General features: G+C 33.7%; 1 pseudogene; it reads left to right on the forward strand.

The window, feature by feature from the left end:
• The first annotated feature begins 736 nt into the window (after positions 1 to 736).
• Positions 737 to 863, forward strand: LOC145255926 (U2 spliceosomal RNA; annotated as a pseudogene).
• Positions 864 to 24771: the final 23908 nt, after the last annotated feature.

Below are 24771 nucleotides of genomic sequence, written 5' to 3' on the forward strand. Positions count from 1 at the left end.
ATCGGCCTTGTGCCTACTTTGCTCGATTTGGGAGCAAATAAATACACTTTTCTTAGCCTTTTGGCCAAGATCAAAGTGTAGTATCAGTTGCGGCAGATACTGCAAGCAAAGACCATATGTGGTGGTAACTCCACATATCAGACCGTGGTCAATGTAGGGGCAACACTTCATACCAACAGTTACTATCAAGCTCCCATTTCCCACCTCTCGGGAGCTGGTCCCCCTTTTCCCTCCCCCTCCCTCTCTCCACATTAAAAAACGGCATTGTGCCTAATTTGCTCAGTGGAGAAGCAAATAAATACTGCAAGCAAAGACCATATGTGGGGGTAACACCACATATAAGACCTTGGTCAATGTAGGGGCAACACTTCATACCAATTGTCACTATCCAGCTCCCCTACTCCCCAGGGAGTTGGTCCCCATTTCTCCTTCACTCCTCACTTTAAAAATCGGCCTTGTGCCTACTTTGTTCGGTGGGGGAGCAAATACATACACTTTTCTTGGTCTTTTGGCCAAGATCAAAGTGTAGTATCTGTCCGGCAGATACTGCAAGCAAAGACCATATGTGGGGGCAACCCCACATATAAGACCTTGGTCAATGTAGGGGCAACCCTTCATACCAATTGTCACTATCCAGCCCCCCTACTCCCCAGTGAGTTGGGCCCCATTTCCCCTTCATTCCTCACATTAAAAATCGGCCTTGTGCCTAATTTGCTCGGTGGGGGAGCAAATAAATACCCTTTTCTTGGCCTTTTAGCTAAGATCAAAGTGTAGTATCTGTTCTTACTACATGCTGTACTTATTGTGATATAAAGTGGGGGATCACTTTTCTGTATTAATTTAATATAAAATGATCACCCACTTTACAACCAGTCAGTCTCAAAGCTATTCAAGTCATTCTCCAGATCATTCAAGTTGTTTTTGAAGGATTCCAGTTATTTTTTAAGCATTCAAGTAATTCTTAAGGTCATTCAATTCATCCTTAAGTTCATTAAAGTCATTCTAAGTCATTTACTTTTTATTTATTTAAGTCCTTTCAGCCCATTTTTCGGTCATTTTAGTTTATCTTTAAGAATTTCATGTCAATCCTACATTCACGCATTCATTCATTACACGAGAGCACGCGTTTCAATGTAACCACATTGAGCCGATACGACTTACTCAGGGCAGTCGGGATATGAGTCATGTTAGGTGACTACGGAATTTAGATAAGAGTGGCGCTGGAAAAAATGGCACGGTAAAAATGACACGGTAGAAATGGCAAACGTGAATAAATACGTAAAATGGCACTTTGACACGTGGAAATTAGGAACGTTTGAGAAGTTCAGGTTAAGCTCCCATTCCTTTAGTTTATAATAGAGCTACCATCCCTTACAAAAATAAATAAATTAATATTTTTAATAGACATTTACACTGATAGGGGTGGCGATATTTTATTTAATAGGGGCTAATCACGGTCAACGGTAAAAAGTCAATGATCGTGACTGCTTCAATTTTCCACACGAATTGCTAGTAATTTTTTAAAATTATTTTAATTTGATCAAAAGTATTTTACAAAAATAAAGCATGATAGATGTCTATAAGTAATTCTTTTTATATTTCAGGAATATTACGAAAAAAGCCCATGAATCTCTGTTAATGAAATCAATAATTTGAAGAAAAATTAATTTATCGAACTATCGATATTATCATTGAATTAAAACATTATTTATTCAATATTTTCACCAAAAATATGATTGAAAAAATATTTCAAATGTAATATCATAATAATTGTCCGCATGATAGTGTAAACATCAACTTAATTGTATAATCTCGAAAATTAAAAAATTAAAAATAAAACGTTGGGATCACTAAGAAAAATAATTTTTAAAAATTGTATCATTTTTTTATAACGATTAATTTAGACAAATACAGATGGGTAAAATTGTAACAATAACAAAAAGTAAACTGCATCCCACCGCCGTATTCTCTTCAATAAATAATTGTTTTTCTTATTTTCTAAATAAATAAATTGTCAGTGTAATTAGCAATTTTAATTTACTTTTTCTTTCACAATTAAAATGCACTTTTAATGTTTATTTAAAAAGCATTAATTTAATTCATCGTTATAACACGCTTGGGAATAAATCGAGGCATCATGTAAAAAAGTAAATATATATTCTCCAAGGGTGTGAGTTCCATATAGAAATGTTGAATTAATTTGAATAAAATAAAATATGCATCAAGTGCGCTTGAAAGCCAAATCACAACGTAATATTAGGAAAATAAACAAATATTTTATTTGTTTGAAATTTATAACATAAATATATTTCGGAGCTACACTCCATCTTCAGTATGTTGTTTTTTTCTTTCCTTTTTCCTCTTCTTCGTTCTTGTCATATTGACGTTATTCTCGCGTTGCCTACGCACAATTCCAATATTTCAAAATACAACCGCTGAGATACAAAGCGCGGCTCTTCACAAACAGACTTTTCTTTCTCCAACTTTACAGTATGGCAAGGAAGAAGAAAAAGAAAAAAAAATGAAAGAAAACAACATACTGAGGATGGAGTTTGGCTCCGAAATATATTTATGTCATAATTTTCAAACAAGTAAAATATTTTCAAAACACAACCGCTGAGCTAAAACCACCGGATCTTTACAAACAGAGTTTTGTTTCTTCAATTTTACAACATGGTAGGGAAGAGGAAAAGAAAAAAAAAAGAAGAAAGAAAACAGCATACTGAGGATGGAGGGCAACTCCGATATATATATATATATATATATTTATGTTTATTTTAATATTTGTTTATTTTCCTAATATTACGTTGTGATTTGGCTTTCAAGCGCACTTGATGCGTATTTTATTTTATTCAAATTACATCAACGTTTCTATATGGAACTCACACCCTTGGCGATATTCTCGCGTTGCCTACGCGCTGTTCCAACATGTCAAAACACAACCGCTGAGCTACAACGAGCGGGTCTTTACAAACAGACTTTTGTTTCTCTAATTTTGCAACATGGCAGGGAAGAGGAAAAGACAGAAAAAAATGAAAGAAAACAACATACTGAGGATGGAGTTTAGCTCCGAAATATATTTATGTTAAAAATTTCAAACAAGTAAACTATTTGTTTATTTTCCTAATATTACGTTGTGATTTGGCTTTCAAGCGCAATTGATGCGTATTTTATTTGATATATACACATATATATTTTTTTTATTTAAACAACCACTTACTTTTTATCGCAACAAAATAGGATTATCTAAATTAATTAATATTTTTTATAATCTTCAAAAATGCAGAAATCGAGGTATAATAATGTTTCAATTCCTCTACAAATTTAAAAATAAAATTGACTTTCTGACATTTTGGGCTTCCGTAGAACTTATGCGCGACGTTTTGCCTGTTGTTTTAATTGTGCGAAGCTAGATCTAAAGCTAAACTCTCGCTATTAGGGGCCAATTAAGCTATTTTTTTTTAATAAACAATGTGTTCTTTTAGTTCAATATCTTAAGACTTTACTTTACTAATTATCTTATAATAGTCCCATAAAACAAATAGTGTAACCCGGATATAAGATACATGAATATAAGAAAAGCGAATATAAGAGAGATTTTCTCTGGTCACAAATTAGAGCTCGTGTTAATGTACAGTGTAACACGTACATAAAAACCTGAATATAAGTTTAACCCGGATATAAGAGAGTCGTAAGAACGGGAGAAGAAGTATCTCATATCCGGGTTACACTGTATTTATCTTTCAAGGAATTTTTACAATGAATTTATTTAACTTCCAAATTCAGCTGAAATTTTCAGTTTCCGACGCCGCCATAAAAACATTTTTCACTATAACTTATTTTCACGTGTAAATTTTTTCTTTGTCTTTTAGCGATTAACTTGGATCTTTCAAACACAATCAAAAAGTAATCGAAAACTTAAAAATTATGAGAAGCCGGCTTTCAATAGCTTGTCCCCCTATCAGTTTCCACCATTAAATTGCACGTACCTAGCTCTTTCGTTAGTCAGTTACACGTCGGTTTGAAATATAATATTTGTTGGTTTGAAATTGCGTTTTTGTCATGCGATTACGTACACGTTTGAAGTAGCTCCTTCTTATGTCAGTTATACGCTGCTTTGAAATAGCTTCTTTGTTGGTCTTTTACATACAGTCTTTTACGGGTTTATATAACTACTTCGTTGGTCAGTTACACGAAGGGTTGAAATGTATACCGCAGATTTAACCGACATAAGTCCAGTTCAAACAAACAGAAGTACATAGAAACTAGAAATAACGTTAAGAAAGAAATAGCGACAACTAAGAGAGAATTTACTGAAACCACTAAAAAACACATCGAAGCACAAAACTTAGGAATTCATGACTTCTGGAAAATCTACAACAGTGTAGTAAATAATGGGAAATCAACAATTCCCCCACTAACCAAAAATCACGAGGTTGTTTGCTCAGCAACCGACAAAGCTAATGTGCTTGCCAGCCGGTCTGTCTCGAACTCCACACTGGACCCTTCCAACCACCCCCGCCTGACTTTCCTTTGCGGACAAACGCCACGCTAGACGATCTAAAAATCATCCCTGCTCTACATGCTATCATAAAAAATCTTGACACTTCAAAAGCATGTGGACCTGATCTCATCCCAGCTGTGCTATTAAAATAGTGCTCAGCCGAAGTAGCTCCAGTTCTCTCCAAACTTTACAACAAATGCCTTAATGAATCATGCTTTCCGGGCTGTTGGAAAACCTCTTCTGTGGTACCAATATTCAAGAATTCTGACGAAAGAACTGACCCATCAAATTATCGCCTCATTAGCCTCCTCCCACTTTTCGCCAAAATATTTGAGACCATAATTAACCATGCTCTAGTCCGGCACCTTACAGATGCTAAACTTCTGACTGACAAACAATATGGATATGACATCCTCACTGTAATCTCTGAACGTATATACCATTCACTGGACAAAGCGGGGGAGGGCAGAGCGGTAGCTCTAGATATATCTAAGGCTTTTGACAGGGTATGGCACAAGAGTCTCCTCAGGAAAATTAAATCATACGGTATCACTGGTAGAATACTTAGCATAATTAAATCTTTCTTAGATAAGAGAAAAAATCCAGGTAGTTCTCGACGGTCGAACATCTAAACAGTGTGATATAAATGCGGGAGTGCCTCAGGGGTCTATTCTTGAACCTCTATTGTTCCTGATATTTATTAATGACCTCCCCGACAAAACTGCCTCTGAGATGGGTATATATGCTGATGACACTAAACTCTATAACAGGCGTGACAGGAAAACAAATGAACACATATCTAAAGAAATGGCAAAAACACTAGAGGATGACCTCTAATCTGTAGTGGAATGGGGACATAAATGGATGGTCACATTCAATGCTGCCAAGACTAAACTGGTTTCCTTCAATAACTACAAGAAACCTTCTCTACCACGAATAGCAATGGCCAGTGACACCCTGTCTGAGAGTATATCTTTCAAACTGCTTGGCCTAACGTTCACAGGAAACATGAGCTGGAACAATTATATTGAAAACATTGCCAGGGCCGCTGCAAAAAAAGTAGGCTCTCTCTACCGTGCTAGAAAACTACTGACACCTGAAAGTATCCTGTATCTCCATAAGGCCACCATTCGCCCATGTATGGATTATTGTTGTCACGTCTGGGCTGGTGCGTCTACTACTAGTCTCTCGCTCCTAGACAAGGTTCAAAAAAGAGTCGCCAATCTGATAGGCCCTGAACTGGCATCTAAGCTTCAGTCTCTGTCCCATCGACGAAACGTTGCATCCCTCTGCTTGTTCTACAAGTATTTTAATGGTGAATGCTCTGCCGAACTGCAGACACTTGTGCCCCCACGACGCAGACACCCTCAACAAACCCGACAGGCAGCTAAATCCCACCCCTACACAGTAGAGACCCCTAGATGTAAAAGATCTTTCTACTCCAGTTGTTTCTTCCCCAGAACCGCTAGACTCTGGAATTCCATTCCAGGATCCTGCTTCCCTAACTGTACTGACATGCAGAAGTTCAAGTGCAACATTAACCGACATCTTGCTGCCCAAATCCCTACATAGTGCCCCAGTAGTTGCTGACCCTGATCGTAGCCCCCTACACCTGAGTGGCAATGTGCCTTGTTTGGGATGAAAATGTAATAAAAAAAATAATAAAAAAATAGCTTCGTTAGTCAGTTACGTGCAAGTTTAAACTAGCATCCTCGTCAGTCGTTTACCCACATTACAAATAGCATCTGAACCTTATATTTAATCCACAGTCGCAGTTTTTATTCGTTCCGTCAGCCATAATCGCACAAGTTTGAAATAATGTGGTCACGGTTTTTTTTTGCGCACAAGATTTAATTAGTAATTCCGCCACTAAGTTACGCGCAACAAACTTCTACTTAACCGTTTCCAATAAACAGTAATTTTACATAGTTAACCGTCGTTGCGTTGTTTTCTTCTGTTTATACGTCCAATCAGCATGAAATTGTTTCAAACGTTTTCTCGTAAGTCTTTTGTCGTTTTCCACGTGGAAATGCTATTAATGTTGTACTACTTGAGATGCCCATATATATGTGATACTATTGACGTTTCCCAAATGTTGGGAAGTAACAAAAAAAGGGAAATATGTTCATCAGCAGAACAATAGATAGGAAGTTGTTCACCGAATAGAAAACTAAAATAGGATGGTTAGTCAAGGTCTGGCAGTGAACGGAGACAAAGGACCGAACAAAGATCGACCAATATATTTTAGAGTTAGTTTTAAGTGTGACAATGGGTTTTTACAGTTGCGGACAGTTTTGGGCTTGCGACGGTTGACGACATTTTTTAGGTTATAAGCAGTTGGACACAATCTAACGCAAGTCATGATTTGTACCAGATCGAGATAGCTTTAAGTAGTAGGGTCGGTGGTGCCATGCACAACTAATATTTACAGAAATTGTCGGACTGTGAGTTTTCGTTTTTTATCGTGTTTTATTTTATTTTTTACACTTGTAAACCAGTGGACCCTTTTGTCAGTCGTCAAGACATGGGAGACGACGACACAGTAAAAAAGATAAGAAAAGATTTTTTTAAAAAAGAGGACGACAAAAAACAACGTTGGGTCGGCGATGTTGTCGAGCAGAGTAGCACGTTGTATTATCACATGAATGAATTTCATCGAGGGTTACATAAGTACATGCCAGAAAAATCTATTAGCATGCGGGAAACCCCAGCTGCAGCCGTCGTCAATAAAACGCAGGAGGGAGTCAATAGCCAGTTCTCTAGATAAAATGCACAAGAAATGCAGAGTTGAATGATATGACCTAGATTGGTGTCACGTATTCGGGGGACAGAATAGCGTTTCTTATCAGTTGGAGTTGGGAAAGCGAGAAAGACGATATGCGTCTGACAATAGAGAGAATCTAAGTGAATGTTGTCTCAAGACTCTACCCGTATGTCGGTCTCTTTTGATCACGTTAGAAAAACAAGTAAAAAAATAATTAGAATTAGATATCAGTCTGTCGGCGAGGGTTGCTTAATACGTGTATGGATAATCAACTAATTTTATTGTTTAATTTATTATTTAATCAACGAATGTTATTATTTAATGGTTAATTAGTATTATCTGTGGTGAGAATTTAATCTTAAAACTCCAGAAGATTGCCACTATGAACTAAATTTTACATAACGCTCTTATCTTTTGCGCCGTGTATCCATAAAGGTTCTGTTCGAAATTGCGCACAGATCTCCGAATTTGACAAGATGCACTTAAGATTTTCGCGTTCGACTAACTGCACATTACGATGGTCGAATGTCCCATCCACCGAAACGTTGCGAGCATAAAGATGAGAATAATAGTCAGAAGAACTCAAATGCAACAACTAATCAATCGGCATCTGAAAAAAGAAAAGTTCGATATAACCTAGGAACCACATAATCTGATTTAACAGCTACCGCTTTTTTCTTTACCGACGAATCACAACGTATCAAATTTAAAAAAAAAACATTCGGGCGCGGCTGTTAATGAAATTTATAAATTGATAGTTTAACAAAGACGAATGCTATAAGAGGATTGAGAATCTCCATATAATAATCACTCAAAACAACAGCAGACAAATTAGTAATGGAACGTGATTATTCAGAGATGAACGAGGAACATAGACTAGCCTCGTATCACTTATTTCTCAATATCTCACCTTTAGACGGTAAAATGAGTTACTTCTGAAATCAGTTGATGCGGTTCCCAGGTGGGTTGAGAAACTGCTGACGAATTCTAACGCCCTTATTGAATTTGAATTAAAAACTAACATTATACATTTTCTAATACTTATTTCTTGTAAGAATTATATTACACGCACATAATAATAATAATAATAATAATAATAATAATAATAATAATAATAATAACAACAACAACAACAACAACATGCGGGGCATGTGGAAATTCCACATCGAACTCTTTCATATGTAGTATATCGATGTCGTCATTCTGTAGATGCTTAACGCAAATGGAGATGCCCTGATAGTATTGTAGCTCTTTTGTTAAAACTACAACCTATTTATCTAAGCTAGCGGGCACATAAAGTTGTGATTAAAAAAAATAAAAATCTATATATCCATGTGACTTGGGTGCATCAGCTTGAATCGAAACCGAAACCAAAATTTATGAAAGCAAAAAATATATGTAAATATAACTTAAGTTCTTCCAGCTCTAATAAAAACCGAAACTAAAACTTATGAAAAATTCTTAGTAAAATTATTTAATACAAGAAATGGAAGGTCATAACTATTAAACGACAGTCACTCGGAAGAAAATAGATGTAAGCGTGACGCACAAAATAACACACACGCTATTGTATTGATATAATAATAATAATAATGATAATAATAATAATAATAATAATAATAATAATAGAAAAGTACTTTCCAATGACAATCTATATGCGTAGATTTGAAAAAAAACATTTTTCCTAAAATATAGTTTATTTAGCTAGTGTTGTTGTTTGCTTTTATATAATGTTTTATGAGTTCTTATTTTTTAAAGATTTTAATCGTTTCGCTAATTATTTTCAGTAATATTTTGCTAATAATTTAACTACATAAAACCTGTCTCAGAACGGGTAAAATTAATTCCACAAACAGAACAGTTTTACACTATTTTATGTCCCATTACAAGGACTAAAATGAAAATAAAATGATACTATGCCTTATACCTAGAATTCCTTTTTCAACTCCATTACAGCAGAACCCTGGGATACGGTGGCCCTAGGATACGTTTTTTTCAGGTTACCATGTGGAATACAATATTTTTTCCGGCTCTTGGTTACGGTATTTGCCCCGCCTTATGGTGTTACTTATGTTATTTGATAACATGCATGTGTATTATATACACTATTGCATTTTGTTACTTTTTCTAATGCCGTATCTCAGAGTTCTAGTGTATATAATTTTGATTCTGGAGAATGTTTCAAGTTTAAGGTGTAAGATTAAGGGATCATACGAGGAGATAGAAATTCAGGGAATCTTCATTCCTATCTGTTAACAATGGATCAAATTCTATGTGAATATGATGTATTCGGATTCTCAAACCGGTGACTGTGCCTATATTATACACATATAATCCCTTAATGTATTTATTTGCTTCCCCACCAAAGCAAATTAGCCACGAGGCCGTTTTTAATATGGGGTAAAAACCAGCTCCCTTAAAAGTAGGCAAAAAGGGGGCACTCTGGTTACCAAAAATAATAATTGTCCCAGTATAGAGGGTTTTCCCTCCATTGACTGGTACAAATTATCTTAAGTGCAGAATCTGCAGAACAGATACTACACTTTGAGGTATTTATTTGCTCCCCCACTGAGCAAATTAGGCACAAGGCCGATTTTTAAAGTGAGGAGTGAAGGGGAAATGGGGACCAACTCCCCGGGGAGTAGGGGGGCTGTATAGTGACAATTGGTATGAAGGGCTGCCCCTACATTGACCAAGGTCTTATATGTGGGATTTCCCTCACATATGGTCTTTGCTTGCAGTATCTGCCGGAACAGATACTACACTTTGATCCCGGCCCGAAGGCCAAAAGAAATTAAAATTTAGGGGATATACAGGGTGTCCCAAAAAGATGTATACACACTTTAAATAATTTAAACCAGATATTTTTTTTTTCTTTCTTTGCAGATTAAACTCATCGATCTTAATGATGGCAGCCAGGCTAACCTTTTAAGAAAAAAAAATCATTCTAAAATGCTACTGAAAGCATGAAAACGCTGTTGAAGTTCAATACCAGTTTAAGAGTGTGTATACATCTTTTTGGGACACCCTGTATATATTGATTCACGCTTAATATTGTTAAAATTTCACAAAAAGTCTTCTATCACATTTTAATCCTTTTTACTAAAACTAAAACTTTTTTTTAAATTATTTTTCTTCTAATCTTAATCCGAGGATGGGGCATCCTATCATATGCCAGATATTCACCCGCTATCTCAGACATTCCAACGGAGAGATAGCTTTAAGCTTTTAACCGACCCTTTAAATGTAATTGTTTGTATCTTCCTTGCACTTAGTTCACCGGGTATATTAGTCGGCAGTATTTAAAAATTATTTTTCATGTGTCCTGTTGCTCTTATAATTACTGGAATAATGGAGATCGTCTTCAAATTTCAGTTAATATTCATGTCGATCATCTGACTTTGTTTAGCAAACCTTTTCCCCAAAGTTCATAATGATCGGTTAATTAACTTTATAGTGAATCTCGTATTACAAATATGCAAAAAGATGCGCGTGCTTGATTTTTGAAGAGTTCGAAGTTAAAAGCTTAGTAGCTTCGCGTAAGCCTGTTTCTTAGAATTCTTAGATGTCCAAATGTCAGCATTGTTTTCATGCTTAAAGACGGTGTGTTTTTATTGAGTATATGGCGCGAAGGTTAGGGTCTTTTCATGCCGGATCAGCGGGAGTTGTAGTTTTATATTCAAGTTGCGCCGTTATCTCTATTAGCAGCTGTCGCCTGCATGATGGGGGTCGGATTTTGGGAAAGATCCTGAGGTGGGACACGACGAAGAAAATGCTTTTTTAAAGAAAAAAAGAAAAAAAAAAGAATATATATATATATATATATATATATATATATATATATATATATATATATATACATGGGTCTCATGTTAAAGGTCAAAGATCAGGAATGTTTTTTGATAACGAGGCTGTTGTTTAATACAATACGTTTGTTGGGTTTTCAGGTTGTTTTTCTAAATGATCGGCATTTCCACCTTTTGGAAAGGAACAAAATAGAGAAGAAAAAGGAGAAACAATATCTGAGGAAGAATAAGAGAATGAATAATAATAATAATAATAATAATAATAATAATAATAATAATAATAATAATAATAATAATAATAATAATAAGGAGAAGAAGAAGAAGAAGAATTACAATAATAATAATAATAATAATAATAATAATAATAATAGTAATAATATTAATTTACTTATCTGCACGTCCAGTGTCACAAAAACTATCATTATCGCAAACATTAATAAATGAGAAACGAATTACCTCCCTTTATAGTCGCTCTTTATCAGATAAAAATCATTAAAACCATTTCCTCTCCAATTAAAAAAAACATGGTTGCCCATTTACGGTTTTAAATCGGCTATTTTATCTTATAATTTTAAAAAATGTCACGTTGAGAGGAGACTAATTTTTTTTAAATATAATTTCGTTGTAATTTTTTTTTTAAATGTGCAAATGAATTCGTATATATCCCTTTTTAATTTATATAAAAACCATTATTCAGAGAAGAAAAAAAAAACAATGTGTTGCGTGTCGAACTTTCATTGAAAAAAATCTAAATTATTTTAATCATTTCTTTTTAGCTTTAAAAAGTTTAGAAAAATAATTTGCTAAAAATTGTTTTAAATTCGTTGTTATTTGTTTTATTTTATTTTTTTTATTTATAATGCGTTTTAAAAATTTTCACTTACAGTGAAATTTCCACGGGTTCTACTACTACTACTACTACTACTACTACTACTACAAATAATAATAATAATAATAATAATAATAATAATAATAATAATAGTAATAATAATAATAATAATAATAAATAAACGACTGAAATGAATGCGGAGAATAATACATGAGGACAATATAACGAATAAACGTTACAGGGAATGAAGAACACCGAAGCTGCATATCTACAAGTTCTACACCCCCATCATGCATCCCCCCCATAGTTTCATCACCGCTCCTCCCAATAAAAAAGGGACACCAAAGAGCTGAGAAGCGCCAAGAAGGACTGAAAGACTGAGGAGAGAGCGCCAGCCAGACCTCGGTTAGACAAGCGCAAAGAGAACTGGGACTTTGGGGAGGCTTAGTGCTACTCAAATTCTAGTATAAACCAATGGCCACTGTCGGCGAGAAATCAATGGTAAGGGGCTGTTGCGATGATGCAAATTCATTTGCAAATGCTATCGAAGGAGGTAGAGAGAACTGGACTTCTGGGGAGACTTTTTGTCAGTCAACCTCCAGAGAACACCACAGGTTTCCAATCAGATCGTTTGTTAACTTTTGTGAAAGCTCCATGTGAGCCAATAATAATAATAAGGGATTGGAGGTACAAAGAAATAAACTTATCCAAGCAAAAAATCGGACGTCATGATAATTAACAAAAGGGGAGAAACTGCCAAATTGTAGATTTTAACGTTCCAGCAGCCCAAAACGTGAAGATAAAAAGAGAAGAAAAAAACGAAACTAATATTCGGAACTTGCCAGAGAACTGAAAAGAATATAAAGCATAAAGAAAATCAATATAATACCGCTAATTGTGGGAGCACTAGGAACATTTCCAAAGAATTTGGGAAAAAGACTAAGGAAAATGGGAATTAAGTGGGAGACTGGGATTATACAACAGACGATAATCGTGAAAACAGTTGAAATCTTAATTGACATAAGCTACAAACGCTAATAACCCATAAACTGCAACAGAAGTTAAAAAACTGGGAGATAAAGGAACACATAAGCATATAATCGTTTATACCCCGAACTCCTTTTTGGACTCGTTAAGAATATAGCCCAATATCCTCCTTAATATTTTTAATTTATTATTTAACCAATTTACCTACTAACTTATTGGGCTTACCCCTTTTCTTCCTAATATCCTGTCTCTTTATCTATTCCGGTCCTGGATATGACCTTAAACTATATCCAGTGGTGAGGCTCCAGCTTGCGGGCTTTTGGGGAGTATAGAGCCACCTTTTAATTGACATTGCTGCCAGGTCCACTCTGACCCGGAGTGGTAGTACCTGTTAGGGACCCAACTATGGGTTGAATAGAAATCGACTTGAAAACAACAAATATATTCTATTAAAAACTTTTTCTTCAAAATCTTTGAATTCGGCATTAAATAACCTGAAAAGGGTTGATATGCCGTAAAACAAAAAAACAAACAACTTCACCTATTCCTTTTCTCACCCGAAAGGGGGGAGCTTGGCAGTTTCTCCCCCAAAGGAGGGAGCCGGTGTCCCCCCCAAGGGTGGGGGGGGGGGCGAAGAGGCCAGGAGGAGGTGACTTTTTTCTTGGGGGGGGTGGGAGAGAAGCCTCCAGACACCCTCTTCCCTGAAGGTGGGGTTGGGGATTATCTCTCCCTGAAGGGGGGAGGCCGGCACCAAGCATGTAAATCCAGAGGGGTGACTTTTTTTGTTACCCCTCGGAGTGGGAAGGGGGCCGATCACCCAGGCAACGCCGGGTAACCCCTGCTAGTCCCATATATTTCTCTATATATATAGTATATATTCTCTTCCCTCCCATGCCCTTATACCATATTTTATTTTACTTTACTTTCTTTTACTTCCTTTTATTTCATATCATATACCACTATTTATCTTACACCCTTCATTTATTCATTCACTTATCCTTTATCATTTACGCATTAATCTGTACAGGTATTCAACTATCCCTCCCTTACTAACTAAATACTATTATAAGTCTTTACGTATATAAGTACGTATGTGTAGGAATATGTGCATATGTGTGTATGTATATATGTATGCATTTGTATATGTGTGTATGGAATACTATTAATAATGTATTTACCAACTTACTTTTACTAATTTCTGGCTACTTAATTAATTCACACATTGTGCGTATGCGTCTGCATGTATATGTATGTATTTTTATATATGTATGTATATGTATGTGTGTATAGATGTGTGTATATGTATATGTATGTGTGTGCATGTATGGGTCATGTATATGTATGTATGTACGTATGTATGTATGTATGTGTGTCCTTATGTAAGTGGGTATATATATATGTGTATGTCTGTATGTATGCATGTTTGTGTATATATATATATATTTATATATATATATATTTATATATATATATTTATATGATTAGTTTTTTTGGAAAAAGAATTCCAGCAGAGTGCTCAATTAAAAGGAAAATCCAAATTTTAAGAGCGTACTTATATTTTGTGTACAGAAAGTTGTTAGTTGAGACAGATCATTGGTACCGTCGGTTTCAAACGAATATTGGCTGAAGAGAGCTCGATAAGGATACCTTAAACGGGCCTTATTATCGGGCTTGAAACCGACGGTACCAATGACCTGTCTCAACTAACAACTTTCTGTACACAAAATATATATATATTTATATATATATATATATATATATATATATATATATATATATATATATATATATATATATATATATATATTAGACATTAAGAGGAGATTATAGATAGATATATAAATACCCGTTCACATACACTTTTCACGATAAAGCTAGAACCCAGAATTAAATAGAATCAAGCAATTGCATCGACAACGGACAACGCCAGACCCAAAATGGGTTTCGATGTACTGCATCTCATCAGTGACGTGCTCCGACATAGGCGCGAACCCAGGTCGTCGCACGTTGTAGAGGACGCGTTGCTTGTCACGTAGAATGTAGAACTGAATAAAAATATAAGAATTTTAAAAAAATCGACGCATAGCCAATAGATTGCTCCGTGGCCAATATGGTTAGGTCGTCAGTATTACACACTTCATGCGTGCGACGACCTGGGTTCGCGCCTATGTCGGAGCACGTCACTGATGAGATGCAGTACATCGAAAACCACTTTGGATCTGGCGTTGTCCGTTTTCGATGCAATTGCTCGATTCTATCTAATTCTGGGTTCTAGCTTTATCGTGAAAATTGTATGTGAACGGGTATATATATATATATATATATATATATATATATATATATATATATAACAAATTTGGCACTAATTTTCTGAAACTAAAGTAATAAACCATGTAATTATTCTCTTATGTTTAAACTTAACGGAACTGCTAGGACTGCTGACTTATTATAACTTAACCCTTACTTTCATAACTTAACTTTTAAACATTAAAACCCCCTATATCGGTCCAATCCCATTTAAACTCCTTAATATTCTACTCACTATGCAACTAGAAATTTAGCTTAACCTACGTGTGAATAGTCTCGCTTAATTAATAACCTTTACCTTTTTATATATATTTCTTATGCATATATTTTTTAACTACTGTATCTATAAAAATCACTTAATGAATTATACTTGATCCCTATACTTACCTTACATGTATTTTATTTTAAACTTATTTTTATTTTTACTTTCATCTATATGAACATTTACAATACCATCAGTATGATCATATATATGTAAGTATACACTCCCGAGCAAGAAAAATGAGCCAAACAAATTTTATACATTTTATTGCACTAAAAGCTATATTGAACAAAGAACAATTGAACAAGGAAACGTAAACGAGACTAATAACACAGAACAAGACATTTACTTTAATAAATACTTAAAATGGAATCGCATTCCCTTTTGATTTCTTTAAAAGATCAATCCTTTTAGACATGCTCTCAACCAAAGTGGAACACTGTGAAGAGGAGATGCTATTCCATTCGCTTTGTACAGCTTCCCACGGTTTGTCATTGTTCGAAAAGGTTCTTCCATCCAATGCACGAGATATTATGGACCAAATATTCTCGATTGGGTTTAAATCAGGGCTTTGACCTGGCCAAAATACACATTAATTGAATTACCAAAAAACTTTTTTTATTTTAGCAGTGTGTGTAGGGGCATTATCGTGTTAAAAAATGTTTAGAGATATCTCCCGTTTCTGGATACTTGATAACAGTCCTGTTTCTAATATTCGAATGTATTCCTTTGCATTGATTGACTTCTCACATCTAATAAGTTCCCCAACTCCTGCTGCAGTAAAAGTTTCCTATGCTATTATCCTTCTATTCCCGAGTTTAACTGTCATTTTTATGCAACTTGGTGAAAATCTTTCTCCAGTTCTTCGATTGCACCATTCGGGAGCATAGGGAGCATCATTAACAAGACAAAATCTTGATTAATCTGACCAGAAAACATTCCTGGGCCAGTCTGTATCTTTCTTGCAATAATACGAGAAAATCTCTTTCTATAATTGATGTTCTTCTTAGATAAAAATGGCTTCTTTGCAACCCTTTTAGAAGAAAATACCATTTCTTTCATTCGTCTAGATATTGTATATCTAGAAAGAGAATTTCTAGCCCCTGTTTTGAATTCTTTTCTATGGTAAACATAACTTTTCTTTCAATCCTTCAACACAGTTAATTTAAGCCTGTGGTCGTCCTTCAAAGTGAATGCTCTTGGGCGACCAAATTCAGATTTCCATTTTACCAAGTGTTTGACTTCGAACCTTTGACCAATTCGCTTCAATATAGAAAGAGATATTTTCACATTTTCTTTTCTTAAAATATCAAAAATCTGCCTTTAAATTATTTTGACCGCCTTAATCCTGCAATTCGGGTTTTTTTTATATCCTCGCCAAGATGCAGTCCTACCATATTTAGGATTAATTTTTCAACTTATTATTATATGTTATAATAATAATGATCTACAAAAATCCGTGGAAAAATATTGAAAACTCGATTTCTTCCTTCTTTCACTCTTGGCCCATTTTTTTTTTTTTTTTTTTTTTTGCCTATGAGTGCACATCTACATACTTGTGTTTTTTATGTATATATGTGTATGTGCACATTTATACCGATTTCTAACCCTAGTAACTCTAGTGTCTGCTTTAATATTTTAAACTCGCTCTCGCCCCTTACCACTTTTCTAAAGTGTCTTAAATTTTAACTGCTGCTGATATGGAATTGAAATTCCCCCCCCCCTTTAAGTGCGTTTTCTAATAACTTTTTCCTAATCATAATAATTATTTCTGTAAAGTCTGATGAAGTTATCGGATCGTTGATACGATTCGGTAATCGAAACATGTGTACTTAAGCAGATAAAACGGTAATAAAATATATATATAAATATATATATATATATGTGTGTGTGTGTGTGTGTGTGTGTGTGTGTGTGTGTGTGTGTGTGTGTGTGTGTGTGTGTGTGTGTGTGTGTGTGTGTGTGTGTGAATAGTTTCCAATGTGTTACATATAAGTATTTAGAAAAAGTGGCGAAAACGCGTAGGTACGAAAACCAAAACCAGGGGTGGCTCAAGAGGGCAGAAGAAGCACAACTCGCAGCAAACAGTAGAAACTCGAAACTGTTTTACCGAATTATCTGCGAGCTCTATGGGCCACAGCAAACAATTTTGTTTCTCTCAAATCCAAAGGCGCTGTCACTTTAAAACAACTAGAAGATATTAAGAAGCGATGGTGTAAACATTATAGCGAACTCCTTAATGTCATCCAGTCGTTGATGAATCCGTATTGGATCTCAATAAGCAACATGAACCAACCATGACCCTTGACTGAGTGCCTTCGAAAGATGAGATAAAAGCTTGAATCAAATGAAAAACAACAAAGTGGCAGGAATGGATGACATAAAAGCAGAGATTCTAAAGAATGGCGACGAGAAAATGATGAATCTTCTGGATCAAGTCAACAAAAATATATGAAGAAATGAATTACCTAATGACCGAAGAGATGAAATACTTGTGTTGTTTTATAGAAAGTGTTCGTAATCAGACGGCATCAATTTTAGGGCCATATTTTTGGCGTTGATTGTTGGAACGGCGTTTTCAAGGATTAATCTACACAATTGTTAATGGAAACGGTGTTTTCAAGGAATAATCTACACAATTGTTAATGGAAAACTGTAATTTTTGTGCAATCGAATCACTGTGGATATGATTTTCAGTGCCTGGCAATTGTCGGAGAAGCTCAAAGACCAATTTTTGTCGTTGTACCAATGTTTCATTGACTTATCAAAATACTTGATGCTTTAAATCAATTAACTGTCGTGAGAGATTTGTGTGATTGATTCCTTCGTTTCATGACGGATGAAAGCGAGAGTTAGTTTCACGGCACTCTGTCTAAGCAAATACCTATCAACAATAGGGTCAAAGGGGGTGACATTTCTGCACAAATGTTATTCAATATATACTCCGGCGGGGTCTTTTTCATGGCCTTCTATAAAAACTCAGACGGTAATTAATTCAGATATCGGACATATGGCAGTATGTATAATGTTACTTTCTTAAATCAAAGTCTCTTCTTTATTAGTGAGGGAGTTACTCTACACGGATGGCTACGATATCATTGCACATTCAGAAGATGAGTTGCAATGCTTTATGAATCATTTTGTATTTCCATGTAACTCATTCGGTTTAAAGATCAACTTAAAAAAGACAGTCGTCATGTATGACCCAGAACCTGGATCGCCCTATGTGGAACCAACTATCTTCGTTGAAGTTAATAAATTCTATGTAGTGCCCTCTTTATATATATATATATATATATATATATATATATATATATATATGAACAAATGATTAATAACACATGTTAAAAGACATCGTGAAAAAGAGTTAAAAACATATTTAATTTTAAAAAAGGAAGCACAAGATAAGTGGATAGTCCTTAATCCGCGGAGTTTCGAAGAAATACTCTCCTTCTCATAAGAGGGCAGGAATTAGCAAAATGCAGGATCGGATTTTGCATATAAAAGTATTTAATGAAACTACAAGTAAGTCACAGATCTTACTTGGTTAAAAAAAGGGTGAGGTAAGGGGAACAGGAGGCAAAAGAAAAATGATAAAAAGATTTCACATAAATGGATAGTCCGGTGAAGGGTAAAAATCCAAAAATGGTAAATCCAAAACGGTCGAATTTAAAATTTCAATCCAATGGGTAAGTTTACCATTTTGATTACCTCGGTAAACTTATTGTAATTTTTATTATATATATATATATATATATATATATATATATATATATATATATATATATATATATATATATAAACGTGCATCACTAAACTTTTAAGTAAAGCTATATCTAAAACATTTAAATTAATTATAAATCAAATAAACAATTTTCACATGAAAAGAAAATTCTATAGTAATATAAATCTATTTTGGGTAGTAAATAATTCCCAACCAGCGAAAGAAAAATTACATAAAATAAATTCCAGAATAAAAGCAAAATCTATAGCTACTTATGATTTTAGTACGCTATATACTAAAATTCCGCACGAAAAACTTATAAAAGAATTAAATGATACTGTAGATTTAGCTTTTGAAGGTGAAAAAGGTAAATATATAGACTTTTCAAACTCTAAAGCTTTCTGGTGTAAAAATAAAAATAGCAAAACGAGTGTTTCTAAAGGTATTTTAAAAAATACTTGTAAGTCATCTTATTAAAGAATGCTATTTTTAAATAGGAAATAAAATATTACTCCAAACGATAGGTATCCCAATGGGATTGGATCCTGCACCATTTTGAGCAAATTTGTATTTACATAGACTCGAGTATATATATATGTCATCACTATTAAAAACTAATATATCTAAAATATATAACTTTCCTGGGTGTAGGAGATTTATAGATGACCTTATATGTATAAACGATAATGATGAATTCGAAAAAAATAAACATTTTATATATCCAAACGAATTAAAATTGAATTGTGAACATAGAGGACAACAGGCTACATTTCTGGATTTAGATATAAAAATTAAGGATGGGATTTTTCTTTATAAAATATTTGATAAAAGAAACACTTTCCCCTTTAAAATAGTACTATGCCGCATAAAGATAGCACCTGCCCTGTTTTTATGCTTTATGGAACCATTATGTCAGAGTTTTTGAGAATAGCTCGCGTTACTTTAAAATTAACAGATTTTATACCACCAGTTTCTAACTTAGTAATAAGGATGATAAAACAAGGTGGGGATAAAAATAAAATATTTAAACAGTTAAATAAAGCATTTGTTCGTTATCCTGATGCTTTTGAATCGTTTACGATTAACCAGACTATATTAATAAAGGAAATCCAAAACTATATTAGCAATGTATAAAATGTATTTATAATTACATATAATAAATTTATATATATATATATATATATATATATATATAATGTATAAATGTAAACATATTCTTAACCTTTATATATCTAATTTTAAATAAATAAGAATGTAAATATACTAAATACTAATAATAGTGGGGGTAATAAGTAGTTAAATGGATTAATCCTAATCTTGTAAATACAAGACTGATAAATTAAAAAATGTATCCATTTTTTAATGTGGAAATTGATGAATCACACAGGTAAGAAATTCATTTTTATAGTATGAAAAGGTTAATAACTGCAATTAAGAATAACAAATTGGATCAAATGTTTGTAACATGTCTTCTTCGTAAGATTGAGGGAGGTGTTATTTGATCAACACCGCTAGGGAGCCATGATGTATTATACTGTTTGTTTTTAAATCCCCGAAACAGTGTTTCATGGTAAACAACTGATGATCCCTTAAAAAATAAATTATTAGTACTATAGTAAATTCGAGAGCGAGTTGATGCAGTGATTGCAGGTGATTAAATGACTTACTGACTAGATGGTTTTCTAACGAATGATAAAAAATATTTTTTGTATAGTTTTAAAGGTTAAAACCTCAAAGACTATATATATATATATATGTATATGTGTGTGTATGTGTGTGTGTTTTTAGTAAATAAAAATGGTTGTCATTTTGTACTATTAATTCAGTCTAACGATAAACCTCCACTGGCCCTCTCATTTATATAAATCGAATTAAGAAAAATAGCTTCGTATCGTTATTATTCCGTTCTATTATAGGACCTTTACAAAAGAAATAATGACGATGCCAAGCTACCTTTCTTACTTCCGTTGATTATATATATATATATATATATATATATATATATATATATATATATATAAATATATATATATATATATAACAATTAGAGATAAAGAGATACAGAGAGTGAAGGAGAGAGGGAGAGAAAAATAAGCCGTGTTACAGTATTATTTAGGTCAATCACGTGTTATAAGTGTTAATTTAAAACCGATTAAAACGACAAATTTATAAAAAGTTCTTTTTTTTCTACCTAAACTCCAATATTGCTGATTTAAACTCTGTGGGATATACCGCAGAGAAGTAAAAATAAATAAATAATTAAATAAAGGGTACTAATACTAATAAAGGTTGCTTTTTTACTTACGTGGCTCATTTTTTAGTACTTATTTATATAGAAATTCTTACATATTAAAATTTAAATCATCGTGAATTTATTCAAACGCTCCTTTTAAAAAGAAGTATGTAAAGTAACGTACTAGTTATGCACTCACGTTACCATGCTAATTTTTAAAATAGTTCTTACAGGTTTAATTAAAGTTTTACAATGAATAAAATTGTTAGGTGAAAGTACTGAACACTTAAAAACACCTGGCAGTTCGGTAACTTTAGTCTACGCAACTAAATATATCATGCTTTTTTTCTTACAATTTTGAATCATTGTGAATTTATTCAAACGGTCCTTTATCTCGTTAAGCCAATCCACATATCCAAAATGTATAATAAAATGATTATATATATTTTTGTAGGGAGGAAAGAACTTCGCGAGATAAAGGGCCTTTTGAATAAATTCACAATGATTTAACTTTGTAATTGTTATAGACCCGTGCTAGGAGTCACAAATGAAAGAAACCCAAATAGTGTAAAGTGTATAAAATATAATATGCATTTATCATAAAGAATACAGGAGCCACTAAAGTGGTATGAGAGGAACGTGTTCATAGCATGCGGTTAAACATGGTATGAATGTCTCCATTTAGTCTCTGAAATCAGTGGTATTCATAGGACTGGTTGATTCCACTTGGTTCTCAAATAGGGGTTATTTGTACCCCACAACAGTAATCGGAACAAAAAAAAAATTTTCAGTTGCGTCGTAACTATTCTGTACTTTCACCTAACAATTCAGTAAACGCAAATGAATCGTTAAACATGAATTTTTTGTTGTTAAAACAGCAAAAAAAAAAAAATAACTTATAAAACTCCTTAGGATACATTGCAGAGAAGTCAAAAATAAATATAAAAAAAAATAAAATAATTCTTTTTGTTTATTAAATTGTTAGGTGAATGATTAGTTACTGCTAATTCGATAACATAAGTGCACGCAACCGAAAACAACATGATGTTTTTAATGACGAATATAAATCACTGTGAATTTATTCAAACGGTCCTTCAATTTAGTAGAACGTTATAATTGAAAACTGATCCACTACGATAAAAGTCATAACAAACATTTTTCTTTTTCAATTTTACTTTTTTTCCTGAAAGTTAAGTTTATAATCGATGAGATTGACGTTACAAAAGAAAAATTTAAGTTGTGGAATTTACCACTGAATCTCTTATTAAAAGAGTTGTAATACCCCCCCAACATCAAAGTGGCACTGAACTTAGATTGGGGTGATTAGGCAAAAAAAAAAATTTACAATTTCGAAAGCATAAAAACTATTTATTTTTTATATAAAACACATGTGTACACTCTAATCCTGACTTACGTTCAAATAAATTATCATTTTCATTACTTTTCATTCAGTTTGTATTTGGCTAAATTTAAGCCAGTTTTTTTTCACCCTTTCTTTGTTTGCCAAATAATTTACACCGCTAAAGTAAAAATTTTCCGTTTATTACATTAGGTACATTTTTATCTCAGCAATAACTAGAACATTTCCTTTAAACTAACAATTTCTTTAGGTTTTAGACTATGCCGAATAAGACAATCTATGTCAACTTTGGCGGAAACAAGTAGTTTTCGAGATATAAGGGCATGCAATATGCACTGTAATTCACGGTTCTACTCAATCGCGATGAAAGAAAATATACATCTCTCCGCACGAAACTGCCTATCATATGAGTGAGTATGCTGCTAACATATATCAAGGTTGAACTTGGGGAAAATACGCCCCTCATAAAATAGGGTGTCTTCCGAAACCGGTTCTTAACATTAGGACGTTGGGAATTGGCCACCACCAACAAGAAACAGTTTAATTTTTATGATAGGGGAGATATGCTTCCACCGGGCAACGCCGGTTAACAGGTCCTGCTAGTATATATATATATATATATACATATATATGTATATATATATATATCAGTCGAATTAAAGAAAGTAACTATATATATATATATATATATATATATATATATATATATATATATATATATATATATATATCCTGGCTTGAGGCTGTTGTTTGTCCAGCTGAACTGATGAACTGTGAAACAGCGAAACAGTACCGTATGTGGATGACTATAATGGTCCCTTTCTTGAGTTGAGCATATTAGGAAGTGATATACAAATTACTATTAGCGTATTAAGCGATGCTCTTTGTGTAAACACATTGAGCTTAGGTATTTGGACAATGTCAAAACATTGTTAATTCACTGCCCGATTACAGCAGCCGAATAGCGCAACGGGTAGACTGTCACTCGGGCGGTTGGGTTTCGATCCTGCCTTGAGGTAGTTGCTTGTCTGTACTGTACTATATATATATATATATATATATATATATATATATATATATATATATATATATATATATATAGCTGGCAAAAAGGAAGTTCGGACTTATAATTTTTTCAAAAGCTGCATATTTAAGCTGAATTTAATGTAACTGTTTAAACAACCTATACCTCATTTGATTCGCCTTTTATTTCTCTATAATTTTACCCAAATACAACAACAGTGCAATCATGTTAAAAAGTGGCCTTCTGCTACTGTCAAGAACAGATTAAAGGAATTTAATTTGCGAGAATATGTTGCAATACGAAAGCTAATGATTTCTGTAAAGAACAGAAAGCGCCGTCTGGACTTCGTCCGATGCAATGAAGATCATAGCTGTCCATATTGGTCAAAAGTGATTTTTAGCGACGAAAGCAACTTCAATAGGCTAGGCAATGATGGTATGCAGTACAACCGTTGAAGGAAAGACGAAGAATTTAATCCTTGGTGCTCAGTTTCAACGCTGCAAGGTAGTGGAGGTTCAGTTTTGGTGTGGGACATTATTTGTACCAGTGGTCCACGGCCTATAATTTGCTTGCAATGTCGAATCAATTCGACCAAGTACATTAATATGTTGACTGAGCATTTTCTACCCTACTTTGGTCGGAATTTGGATGATAATCCAATCTTCATGCAGGATAATGCTCCCATTCACACAACTGACAATGTCAACAGGTTCCTGAGAGAGCATGATATTCCGTGTTGACCAGCACAATCTCCAGACAACAAGCCTATCGAAAACGCATTTATTGCTGCAGTCTAATTCAAGGAATTCCCAAAAATAGCGGGCTGTCAAATTGCAGAATGGCTATGTTATTAACTAGTTCATTGTGTTCCTGTTGTATTTCTGTTGCATTAATATCCTAAGGTTACATTTAAATAACAAGTTTCCAATGTACGAACTTTCTTTTTTGCGTCCAAAATTTGAAATTATTTT

The sequence above is a fragment of the Euprymna scolopes genome, chromosome 31 (assembly GCF_053919585.1).
Source record: "Euprymna scolopes isolate OS-2025 chromosome 31, ASM5391958v1, whole genome shotgun sequence".
NCBI classification, from domain to species: domain Eukaryota; kingdom Metazoa; phylum Mollusca; class Cephalopoda; order Sepiida; family Sepiolidae; genus Euprymna; species Euprymna scolopes.